This window comes from Apostichopus japonicus, chromosome 13 (genome assembly GCF_037975245.1).
Source record: "Apostichopus japonicus isolate 1M-3 chromosome 13, ASM3797524v1, whole genome shotgun sequence".
NCBI lineage: Eukaryota > Metazoa > Echinodermata > Holothuroidea > Aspidochirotida > Stichopodidae > Apostichopus > Apostichopus japonicus.
In genome coordinates, this window is record NC_092573.1 from 15,141,507 (window position 1) to 15,155,488 (window position 13,982).

Sequence of the window (13,982 nt, forward strand, 5' to 3'; positions counted from 1 at the left end):
ATTTCGCTTTCAAATTATTTTTGCATCCAGAACAAATTTCAAAGTATCGTATCGATCAAATAAAAAAAAAATTTGACAGCGTCGTACTAAATGAAATACCCTGATATGAGACTTCAGTACCATAAAGCATTGTGATATTTCTCAAAACCCACTCAAACAGTTGCTTTAAAGATCGGTATTATTTCCTTTTTTTTTATATTGCATACTGCACTGGTAATGGTTATTTTGGTAATATCCTAGCTGCCACAAACGGAAATTATAAATTTTCAGGTCTAATAAAACATGTAAAGAGGATTGTCATTATAATTTATAACCACTATAAATCAACATTTACATATAAATATGCTCCATTCTTTGCTATTTTATTTCTTTCATATATCTGGCTGATTTGTTCTCTTATTGACTGTTTACATAATAAGTTTGTGCTGTATATATTTGAGTATTAATGGCTTGTGAATTAGTAGAGGGGGTCGTCTAAAGAAATAGGCCGAAAGCTAGGCGGATGTGACCTATATTTTGAGTAGTTACATCAGTATTACACTGAATATGCATAGAAACATCAGCTGGTACAGCTGTAGGTATGAACATATTCAAATTTATGTGCCCTAATATACATCCACAACCGATACTTAATAAACCCAACTCGATCACAATCAAGTATGTAACTAATTAATCTGTCTGCATTGTCTACAAATTAATGCAAGTTGGCAAAATGAAAGTGGGAAAAAAATTCCTACTCGTTTCGGATTAAAAGTAAACTGCTAAAGCTCCCAGATTTTTGGGTGCTCAAATTTAGTTATTGAAAATTTTGTGAGTATAGCCTAGAGATGATAGCAGAAAATCTGCAAATTATTCCAAGACAATGAGCTGGAGATTAACGATTGACAATTTAATGAGTTAAAAGTCTATGTGAGTATAGTTACTGCATATCAGCTAAACCTTTTATATTTACTGAACACATCAATCCTTCTGAGATCTGACACCTAGCTTTGGCAAAGGAATAAACTGATGCCTACATAACACATCATTGCTTGACTTCCGTAAATTATCAAAACAACAGGTATACATACATGTGCAAACTGAAGGTTACCTCGATCCACAGCGGGCGGTGGTGAACAGGTTACATTGTTCCAGGCAAGTTTATGGAAATTCAACTTATGTATCCAGTAGGATATTTAGGTGCAGCTCTGCAAGGTCAAACAGTTTGACTCTCGGTATGCTAGAAATTAGAACTAAGAAATGCGGCCACATTTGAGAAACGGTGGTAGATCAACGACGAGGAGTAACAATGTCAGAGTGATGAGAGAGCTTACAACTCAATTAGTTAATAGTTATACTGTAGTACAACAGTGCAACCTCTCCTTTAGACTCATGCGGCTAGTGTTTCTTTGCATGGGAGAGAGACGAGGTTCCTCGAGTAACATGGAGCTCTTGGGGTGTATGATCCTCTTGCGAGAATTCACAACGCAATCTTAAAGGGTGTGAAGACTCACGCAAAAAGAAACGTCTAATGCCGGTAATCTGACCTAGTTTCGAATGAGGTGTAACAGAAGTGTTAGACACCAACATCGATCCCAGAAAATACACACAAACAGCTTGCTACCGTCGGTAATTAGACACTAGTGTACAGTCAGTACATACAGCTGCGGTCAATACCCACAGCACAGTGTATAAACAATACAGAGAGTACAAACAATGCGAGAGTCGCATTGACATCAGAGCGGAAACATCTCTTCAACGGCTCTCGATTATTTACTTATTTTCTGTCTTTCGTGCATTTTTCTGGCCTCATTCTGAGGCATTTAACATTATCCTGTGAAACAGGAGGATTTTATTACGAATTTGGCATAACATTGATATAATTTGTACAAGTTTTTTCAAACGATACAAGTGCCAAGGCGCCACTTGGCGCCAGGCTTTATCTCAGAAAATGAGTACCGGATCCGCGAAAATGCCGCCAAACAGTTTCGTGTTGAAAACCAACAGTGTGAAGCTTGTTGATGCCAATTTTAAATCTACGGACATATTGAAGTCTTTGGCCAGCGACATTGGAAAGAAAAATATTCTCGGGTGTGTTAAGACTCAAGGACAGTGGATCTTAACGGTAAAAAACAAAGAAGATGCAGAACTTATCCAAGAAACTGGATTAAAAATAGGGAATGAGGTATGTGACATCATGGGAGTGACCAAGACCATAATAACCGTAAGTGTTTTTGGAGTCCCAATGTACATTACCGATGATGAAATCTCCAGAAAACTGGAAGAATACGGATGCAGACTAAGATCCCCATGGGTACGTAAATATTACGAAGACTACCCCGACATAGAAAATGGCATCAGATATGTTAGACTCAAATTACCAAACAGTGTAAAGTCTCTACCGTACGCAATCACTATAGAGGGAACTCACTTAAGATTAAAGCACAATGGACAATCACGGGTGTGTAATCTCTGCTTATCAGATGATCACATAATGCGAGAGTGCCCACAATACACGTGTAGAGAGTGCGGTCAACAAGGGCATTCAAGGAACCGCTGCCCTGAAATCCTCTGTTACAAATGCAACAAGCTGGGCCACACGAGTTACCACTGCGATGAAAAGGACGACACGGAAACAATGGATGAGGACACAGAAATCGACAACCCAATTGACAAGCCAACGACTTACGAGGACACAGAGAAACCAACGACTTATGAAGCACAGGAAAGTGAATCGAGACCTGCGAATACTGGGGTATTAACAAAAGATAAAGATGAGGATTGTATTAGTGACCTGAAAGAGAGAAGTCGGCAGACTAAAGTTCAGCCGATAACGGAGAGCGAATTAAATCAACAAGTCGGCGCAAAGATAAAGCGAACCCTATCATCGAATGATGGAGCAGACTGGATAGTCGTAAAAAAGAATAGCACAAACCAGCAACAGAGGAAGAACATCCCCAGGCCCAACGTCACAACCACCAGGCGATATCACACAAGGGAAAGGGAACAAACAGAACCAAAATAAGATTTATATTCTCTTACTTACCAATTTTAATGTTATCACTAATGGCGTCAACTATACTCAACGATATTAACGGCCTCAGGGAAAATAATGTCTCGTGTAAGTACCATAACATAGACTCTTATAACAATCTGCCCCCTCATCACGGTATATCACTGTACCACCACAACAGTCGTAGCCTAAACAATAAGTTTGACGATGTTAACACTTTCATTTCTGTATTAAATAATGACTTTACGGTAATTGGATTCAGAAACCTGGTTCAATGATAACTTTTCTCCCCTCATAAAATTGGATAATTACAAACTTGTTGAAAAACATCGTAACAATAAACGGGGAGGTGGAGTCTGTCTATTTGTATATAAAGATATAAGTTTTATTTGTAGACCCGACCTATCAATTTTTAATAATTCTATAGAATCTCTCTTTATAGAGGCTACTGACATAAATTCAAAAGATAAATTTCTTATCGGCATAGTCTACAGACCACCTAATGGTTCTTTAGATGAGTTTAATGTTAATCTGGAAAATATTTTCAATATCATTTCGAATAAAAACTGTAAAACCTACATAATGGGAGATTATAATATTGATTTAACGAATGTAATCAAATCAACTACGTTTTTAAATATTCTCTATTCGAACGGATTCATCCCTACAATAACTGTCCCAACTCGTATTAGTAGCATTACTACAAGCCTGATAGATAACATCATTACAAACGATGATTCTACGATTACTTCAGGGGTTCTCATCACTGATATAAGTGACCATTTTCCGATATTTCTAAAAGTGGAAGGGAAGAAAATCATATCTAACAACACCATCTATAGACGTAATTACAATACTAACAACATAAAGCGGTTTACTTCTGAAATAAGGGACACATATTGGGATAATGTTTTAAACGAAAATGATGTCAATTCTGCTTATAATACCTTTTTTAATTATCTCAGTTCAACTTATAATAATTGTTTTCCTATTCGCCAAATCAATCATAAACAGCGTTTTAGAAAGAAACACCCATGGATTACGAATGGTATTTTGACTTCCATTAAAAGGAAGCACAAACTTTACAGACGTCAGTTAAAGTCTCCTACAGTTATGTACAAGTCTATGTATACAACGTATCGTAATAAGCTTAATCAAGTAATCAGACTTTCGAAAAAGCTCTATTTTGACAATAAATTTAATGAGAGCAGAAATAACACAAATCATACATGGCGTACTATTAATGAAATGTTGCACAATAACCGTAAAGAATCATCATATCCTGCTGTTTTCAAAGATGGTGACCAAGAAACCAGTGATGAAAATATCATTGCGAATAACTTCAACAATTTCTATGTAAATCTTGGACCATCGCTTGCTAGTAAAATAAAAAACAAAGGTAAATCACATGAAACCATCTGTGATAACAATAGTCATTCAATATTCACATTCCCAGTCACTGAAGAAGAACTAATTAAAATCGCAACTTCCAACTTGAAACCCAATAAAGCAGCAGGATATGATGATTTCAAACCTGGTATTATAAAAAATGTTATTCCTTTCATTGCTAAGCCTTTGACCCATATATGTAATTTATCATTTAACACTGGCGTATTCCCAGATAAACTTAAAACGGCAAAGGTTATACCAATCTATAAAAAGGGAGACTCAAATGTATATGAGAATTATCGACCGATTTCATTGCTTTCCTGTTTTTCTAAAATCATAGAACGACTTATGTTCAATCGCATATTTAATTTTCTTAACCAATATAATATTCTCTGTAAAGAACAGTACGGCTTTCGACCCGAACATTCTACTGAACTGGCTTTGGCAGATGCACTTAACAGTTTACATACTAGTCTGAATAATGGCAAAAATTGCATTGGTGTATTCCTAGACCTTGCGAAGGCGTTTGACACGATCGATCATACCATCCTTATCAATAAATTATTTTCATACGGCATTAGAGGAACTACTCTCAACTGGCTTGAAAGCTATATTTCGAACAGATATCAGTATACCTTGTATAAAAACTCTAGATCCGATCTTGCTAAAATTCGTTGCGGCGTTCCACAGGGTTCAGTCTTAGGTCCTTTGTTATTTATTCTATATATTAACGATATTTGTCATGTCTCCAAACTAGCCAAAATCATTCTCTTTGCTGATGACACCAGTATTTTCTTCGAGAGCGACGACATAATCACATTATCTTCCAACGTGTCAAATGAATTAAATAAATTTTGTAATTGGTTTTCAGCCAACAAATTATCACTAAATGTACAAAAAAGTAATTACATTGTCTTTAATACTCGTAATACACTTATTTGGAATAAAGATATATGTATGGATGGTAAAATAATTAAGCAAGTTTATACTACTAAGTTTTTAGGTGTAAATATTGATTGTAAACTTAGCTGGCACAACCATATTTCAACTATTTGCAGTATAATTGCACGGAATGTTGGCATATTATCTAAGTTGAAATATTATCTATCGGAAAACATACTCAGAGCACTATACCAGACCCTGGTTGTCCCGCATCTCACTTATTGTTCCATTATTTGGTCTGGTACATACAACACCAACCTTAACAATCTTATAATACTCCAAAAGGCAGCCATTCGCCACATAACACATTCAGCCCCACGTGAGCACACCAGTCCCCTATTTAAGAAACTCAACTTACTAAAAGTGCACGATCTCATTAAAGTTAAGCTTGCATTATTTGCCTACAAGACCTGGAATGGATTACTACCAGCTGCCTTTGACAATTTTTTAACCAGTAACAGAGATGTACATAATCATAACACGAGGCATGCTAATCATGCCCACTATAATCTCTACAATACCACCATTGGAACTTTAAGCCTACAAAACCGTGCAACAAAAACATGGAATCTTCTAATGAACGATTTAAAGAGTAAAAAGTCAGTCACATCCTTTAAGAAGTGGTTTTGTAAGGAAATAATAGCTAGTTACTGACTAAAACTAAATTATACCTGTATGTAATTACTATATATATATGTTGAACATTTAATTTGTACTTATATCTATGCATGTATTCTTACACATATATATATTTTGTTTTTTCTTTTCTTTTCTTTTCTTTCTTCAGGGAGTCTTCCACATTGTTAAGCTTTTAAGCTTTATGGAAGACTTCCTCCACTTTGTACTTTTGTGGCAAACAAATAAATAAATTATACAGCGATGGACACCTCAGGTCCAGCTAAAGATAACAAGGTATCACGTTTCATTACTGTACTGTCTGCATTTTGTAGCGACACGAACAAAATGTCACTTGCAAGCAACAGAAAGTTAACTTTTTCAGATGGCCGCACGCGGTTTGGGGCGAGTCTTCAATGCCTTTAATCATCCTTGTGGGGCCAGGATCCTCCCCAAGAGGGAGATCAGGATTGCATTGAAAGTGAGTACAGGGTTTGTACCGCAAAGTTGAACACCTTTGTGGTATTTGATCCTCTTGCATTCTCAAAGTTTGATCAAGGCGTGAAGACTATCAGCAATTATAGCAAGCTTTAGATCTGGGCTCAATACTGGTGACCTTAACATGAGCCTAGCTTTAGAAGCAATAATGTGCCTCCTTATCGCAAGATTTAGAAAGACTGATTGCTGCAGAAACCTGTCCAAAATTGATAAACACTGTCACTATTAAGCTCTTAAAATTCCCAGAGGAGTTTGAAACCATGCACTGCAGCTGCACTCAGAGGAAAACATTGCACTCAAGCAGGTATTAATGGAATTATATTATTCAAATGTGCAATATAAATATAGGGCATTCATGCTGAATTTAACACAGTTTGTAACATATTCCCAAATGATCTGGGTTTTTCTCTTCTTTTTTTCTCTTTTCTTTATTTATTACAAAAAATATTAAAAGGAACTCAGGACAACACGTGTTGCATATACACAATGAAGAATTTGTTGTTCAAAGTAGAAATATACAAACATTCAAGGGTGTGAAGACTGGTGCAAAAAGAAACGTCTGATGCTGGTAATCTGACCTAGTTTCGAATGAGGTGTAACAGAAGTGTTAGACACCACCATCGATCCCAGAAAATACACACAAACAGCTTGCTACCATCGGGTAATTAGACACTAGTGTACAGTCAGTACATACAGTACCGCTCACGTATAACTGGACATGTGTACGCGCACAGAATCGTATAAACACGTATAAACACGTACACTCGCGTATAAACTCGTTGACAAAGAAATTGCCGCGTAGAGGCCGCGTAGACACCGCGTATAATCCCTCTACGAGTTTATACGCAGGAAATGCTATTGTGCTCAATGAATAGGGATTAAAGTCGCCGAAAGAGTTAGTGAGATGTTTAAAACAGCCGTTTCTTACATCGTAGTTTAAGAGGTGATATTCACTTTGCAGCGAAGGGGACGAAGGTAAAGTGTTTGATGGCATAGAATTTTTTTTGTTAATTGGGTTTCTATTCAGTGTTTCTTTCCCCGACTTTATTTTTCAGTTGTAGAGGTTCTGTTCCACGGAGGATTAGTTTACTTTGAATAGTTGTCAACATTTGGAAGAAATAATAAAGTATTACTAAGCGTTTCTTTGTCAATTTTTATTTAATTTACCGTTGGTTCGTTGGAATGAAAAGAAAAAATTCCACCGAACAACTTTGAAGCAGGGCCGGTTAAAAACAAAACATGTTTTTCGCCCGCACAAGGGGCCTCCTTTTTCCTGAATCCCCGGGTGTCTATTCGGATTACAAGCAATCTAAACTATCATTAAATAATATTTTGTAAAGGAAGCAACGTATTCCGAACTAGTATTAAAGCAATGAAAAGAAAAAATAATGGCCGCCCGTTTTTTTTCAGATTTCGTACGAGAAACATTATTTTATTTGAAAAAAAAGAACAACTCAAACGTATGGTAATTTTTTGTCGCAAGAAGTGTGTTATTGGAAAATATGTATTGAAAGAGGCAGAGAATTTGCCGCAAAACGGCGGACCTTTCATATGAAAATATGTAAACCTTCATTGAACATCCTGTTCTCCCTCAGTTGATTTGAGTAGGCCTAGGCCTATGCTAAAACAAAACTTTGAACAAAAAAAGAGGTGTTACGTAAAAAAACTTATACTTCTTAGAATGTAGGAAAACAGTTTCCAATTGCATGACTTTTTCCCTTGAATGTCCGTTTGCCAAATAAAAAACATTTAGGATCCACAGACTGATTGGCCATGACAAAAGTGTTCGAGCACAATTTAAAATGGCGCTAAGATGCTTACCAGCTCCATTCAACTTGACATTATAAGAACCAGTTGTAACCGAACATCAGAAGAGTAAAATCCACGTATTCCAACAGTAAGTTTCATTTGAGGTTTTTGTTTTCCCATGTCATGCGTACTAAAACGTGATCACCAAATATCCCAACTGCAGGTGCGCGCGCGGAATATTGACTACCCTGGAAATCTAGGTCATGTCCTGGTTTCTGCTCACAAGCCTGACACCTGTTAATTTGCATTCCATTCTGACCTAACAAGGAGTTGTTACAACCCTGGCAAACTGCCAAAAACGTGCGACACTATATTAACCCGTCTCGTAAGAGAGGAGGGGTGGCCCAAGCAGTCTCCCAGGTACCTTGCTTAGCGCGTGTGAGCTCAACCTTTGCAGCAACGAGCTTTACCCTGGATTCCTGGAAGTACAATTATGTACTGTACTGTACAGCTGCGGTCAATACCCACAGCAGAGTGTACAAACGATACAGTAATAGACATCTCAGGTCCAGCTAAAGATAACAAGGTATCACGTTTCATTACTGTCTGCATTTTGTAGCGACAAGAGAAACACTTAACTTGCAAGCGACGGAAAGTTAACTTTTTTAGAGCACGGCACACGGTTTGGGGCGAGTCGTCAATGCCTTTGCGTCACTTTTTAGAAGGAGTACTATAAAAGGAAATGCTTCCTGTTGCTATAACAGTTCATTAATAGTCAGCTCAATATTAACTTACTTCAACACAGCTGCATAGCAATAATAATGAAATGATGTACCTTCATGTCAGGGTCGTTTTTACACTAGACCCAGATCTGATCGGATCTTCACATTACCAGTGAACCATAACATGCCTTGATCCAGGTCCATTTACACCTATCACCTACTCTGATCCTTCCTGTGCAGGGAGCGCTTGAGCGGAAGTGGCTTCCAGACTACTTCAATTTACACACTGGTTGTATATATGCAGCACTGAATGCACTACTGCAGAGTGAAGTTTTGGTTATCAATATATACCGGTATATCACAACTCAAATTCACTGGTAGAGAGCCTACATGAATCAAATAGGTATAATATGTACATATTCTACAAATAAGCTATACTGTAACACACTACAAAGCCCCGTATTTGTCGTTGTTAGCAGGTACTTCCCCCAATGAACTGTCATACTTGGGTCGGTTCTCCAAAATATTAGACGCTTTACGGGAATTATCTAGATTAATTCTGATAGGGGGGTTGTCACTTCCTTGATTTATGAACAACATAGACCAGGTTTTAGAGGTCAGTAAATCTATAGTTAGACATGTTAAATCTGGGTGAATTATAGCCGGCATGCAATTATGTATTAAATAGTATTTGATTGGTTGGTTGTAGGTAGAATGGGCATGGCATGTTTCTCATAGGGTTAAGTGTTGGTTCATACGTTGTAGGTATAGGGAGTAGTTACCGTTTAAAGGAAATACAGACTCGGAGTTATGGCGATTGAATCTCTGACCACTTTAGGGAGCCAGATCTATGGGTTCAAACGGCGGTGGACCAGCCATGGAAGTTGGGAAGAAAACGAAGTAAGCTAAGAGACTGGGTCCATCACACAGCCAACTGCGCCGCCGTTCACCATTGAGACAACCGGGCCAAGGGTCAACATTCCAGCAACCGCGCCACGGTTTAACATTCTGCCATTCACACTAAGATTCAACCTCCCATCTTCAGCAATAAGGTGAAAATCAACAATCTGAGTAAGAAACAGCTGAGCATTTACCATACACTGCTGAATTTTATCAAGTTTACGATCGAGCATTTGTCCAATTCAGCCTTGTTAATTTTGTTAGAGCAAACAATTTCCAAAGGCTGCAACCTCGAATGCACTATGATGATTACGGTAAGACACACTACTAGATGTCAGAATCTCTAATGCAGAGAGAAGACGTGTCTGGATTGAAGTAATTAACAAGTAATTAACATCATAAGTCTTCAATGTCTTACACTGCGGCAAAAAAATTACCCATCAGACAAATCTATCCAAAAAGGCAAATTGCCTCGGTTTGAAAAATAAGAGGAGATCAAACTTTGTAAGTTAAAGAACATTTTGCCTGGCATTTTTCTTCTAATGTTATTATTTTTACTAATTACCTACTTCTGCGTTAGTTATAAATATTTATTGAACAAAAAAACATTGACAAGTTGGCTGGCCTGTTGTATTTGGCATTGAAATTGCAACAACAGGATAGCATATATAGTGGAAAATTACGGGCATGATTTATTAAAGGTCAAATGATGATAAACCTGCCTCATTAAGTCCACCAAGATCCCAACAGGAACAACAACATTCCAACATCATATTATGGTTCGTTTTGTTTTAAAATGAGAAAATAAAAGACTACACTGCATGTGTGGGACACAAATTTTAATATGTTGTAGACCATTGAAAACCTAAGACTGCTACTATTCCAGGTTTTTTTTTCTACAGCACATTTAATTGTGGAGAAAATGACCCTTCAAACAGCTGAGGTTCATCAATTAAAGTGACTGAATCATAAAGTCTAACACTGACTATTAGGTCAGTTCCTCAGATGCAACACAAAACTCAATAGGAAACAATCATAATTTTATGGCCTCAAATAACATGTTTACTATGCAGTACAATTTTGTCTAAGACAAATGGTATTGAATGTCATCGAAGGGGTGCTCTGTTGTGTATATGAAGTTTAAAGAATATGTTTTGGCATAGTTATTAGGACTTATAAAACAAAGGATTAACAATTAACATTCCGGCTTGCACTGAGGAGCTGACAATGGTCCGACTAATTTAGCCTTAAAAGAGCATTCCAAAGATTTAGCATATTTTGCATGTGAATGTTATGAACTCTAGACTAGCTGTTAAAACATACCTGCATCAGGTCATCCTTTAATAGGGAGCTCTACCTTGATATCTTAGATTAAAGAATATATCCATCACAAAATAAGAGATGGCTTGGTCAGATTTAAAAAAAATAACAGAACAGTGAAATGCTTCTTGAACTTTGGAGGTGGAGAATGAATGACCACTATTTGACTTTTAGCATATTGGGTTCAATTGATGACCTTTAAATAGCCTATGACCTATACTCTAAACAATAACTTATTTTGATTTAGGTTGGGCCTACATAGCAAGTGTGCAGTCACCCAACATTTACTTCTGAGTTTACAGTACATAGTTGTCACTAAGTGCAAGAAGTTTAAACTGTTCTCATAGCCACAGGCTGTCAGACACACTTATACCTAGGCATACCCATAACCCAACCTGGCAGACACTGTTGTACCCATGCATAGTCATAGCCAACCTGTCAGACACACTTGTACCTAGGCGTACTCATAGCCAACCTGTCAGACACACTTATACCTATGCATACCCATAGCCAACCTATCAGAAACACTTGTACTTATGCATACTCATAGCCAACCTATCAGACACATTTATACATATGTGTACTCATAGCCAACCTGTCAGACACACTCATACATATGCATACCCATTGCCAACCTATCAGACACACTTGTACTTATATGCATACTCATAGCCAACCTATCAGACACACTTGTACTTATGCATACTCATAGCCAACCTATCAGACACACTTGTACCTATGCATACCCATAGCCAACCTATCAGACACACTTATACATATGTGTACTCATAGCCAACCTATCAGACACACTTGAACTTATGCATACCCATAGCCAACCTATCAGACACACTTATACATATGTGTACTCATAGCCAACCTATCAGACACACTTGTACCTATGCATACCCATAGCCAACCTGTCAGACACTTATACCTATATGCATACCCATAGCTAACCTGTCAGACACGCTTGTACCTATGCGTACTCATAGCCAACCTATCAGACACACTTGTACCTAGGTGCACTCATAGCCAACCTGTCAGACACTTTTACCTAGTCATACTCATGGCCAACCTGTTAGACACACTAATACCTAGGCATACCCATAGCCAACCTGTTAGACACACTAATACCTAGGCATACTCATGGCCAACCTGTTAGACACACTAATACCTAGGCATACTCATGGCCAACCTGTTAGACACACTAATACCTAGGCATATTCATGAATAGCCAATCTGTCACACACACTTACACCTATGCATGCAAATTCCATCTCATATGTTTCTTTCTCCTATAATATATGCAATGAACGAGAAACAGCTAGGCAAATATAATGGCTGTCGCCCACAAAATAATTGAAAATACAAACTCTAAAGACAAGTGAAAGCTGGTCAACATGATGAAAGCCTGCCAACTGTGAGAGCCAAGATTTACCACTTTCAGTAGGCTTCCCTTCATCATACTACACTTTGAAAGTTATGTTCCAAACAGATCAGTATGTATATGTTTGAATATTATTACAGCCAGATAATATGAAGAGAGTAAATACAGAGAGAAGCCATCAAGACTAGGCATGCAGCAAAGATTACAGACTTATCCTCATTAAATGTGACATAATCCATACACTGAAGATATAAAATCCAGTCTTGCGGCAAAACGGCGGCATGAACTCTCCTGTCAACAACCTTCTGGAACTACCATTAAATTGAGTTAGTATGAAAAAACATGCAAGAGCCCTATGGATATATTGGAGTGAGAAATCTATATAATAGGGCTCTCTAAGAATAAAGAAATTTATACAAGTAAAGGAAAATTTAAATTATGTAATTACAAAACTAAATTAACATGCGCAAAAAGGAAATGAAAAAAAGAAAAGAAAAAAGTAGTCCCCTGTAGCATCTAATAACTGCCATAACCAAAAAAAGTTGTAGAAGCCTTCACTGCCAAATAAATTCAATTTATTGTTGATCATTACAGAGGCACACAAGTGCTACCAAACTTGCACATTGGAAATTTTGGAAATTCAAAGAATTTCTGAATACTCTGATGTGGAACTAAGGTATTTGATGAGTTGGAGATTGACATTAAAAAATGTTCATATTTCTTTGCGCTCGCTTCAATCTCAAATTATCATGTTTTTAATTTTCAATGTCAGAATGTTATACATAGCATGCTTAAATACTTACTTCATACACTATTTAAGCCTTGTTCTGTTTGCATTGTCAATTTATTATGCCTTCTTCTCTCATCCCCCGTCCCCCTCCCCCCCAAAAATAATAATAAATTGGCATCCATCCCCCATCAAGGTTTATGGCACCATAAATAATGTGAATGGCACTCTAAGTAGATGATGTTTCAAATTAAAACATTTGTGACTGGTATAGTAAATCTGAAATAATCAAAGTCAATGGCTATATGGTACAAACATTCATTTTGATGTGAAATTAAATCATGAGGAAGTTTTGCCTCTGTCATTTGGTAAAATCTTCACAAAAAGACATTAAAGCATTGGATTTCTTGTTTGCAAATGACATCAATTCAAATTTTAATGATCATGTGTCCTACTTATTCTCCTGAGGTAACATAATTCTCTTTAGCCACAAACAAATCTAAACTGGGATATCATCTTGTGAAAACCGATTCTAGAATCCGTTTCCAGGAACCGATTTTCCATCGTGCGAGAAACGACATGTGTTTCATGAAAGACAAATTTTTGTTTAACAAGAAACAAAATCAATGCCAGCTGTACAAGCTGAGCTTGAATTTTATTAATCTTCGGTTACATGAAATTAGCGTGGGTAAACATATTTCTGTGCACTAGTGGCCTTTTTTCTTTATGGTCAACATACAT

At 37.1% G+C, this 13,982-nt stretch overlaps 1 protein-coding gene across 4 annotated transcripts in view; it reads right to left on the reverse strand.

The window, feature by feature from the left end:
* LOC139978188 (sodium/potassium/calcium exchanger 2-like) overlaps positions 1-13,982 on the reverse strand; it is a 129,051-nt gene that overhangs the window by 103,423 nt on the left and 11,646 nt on the right. The window contains exon 1 of one of the 4 annotated variants that reach the window (XM_071988117.1): positions 9,021-9,197. The exons of the other annotated variants lie outside the window; for them this stretch is intronic. The gene's annotated coding sequence lies outside the window, so the exon portion shown is untranslated. Of the gene's footprint in view, positions 1-9,020; positions 9,198-13,982 lie in introns of those variants that run through there. 4 annotated transcript variants of the gene reach the window in all.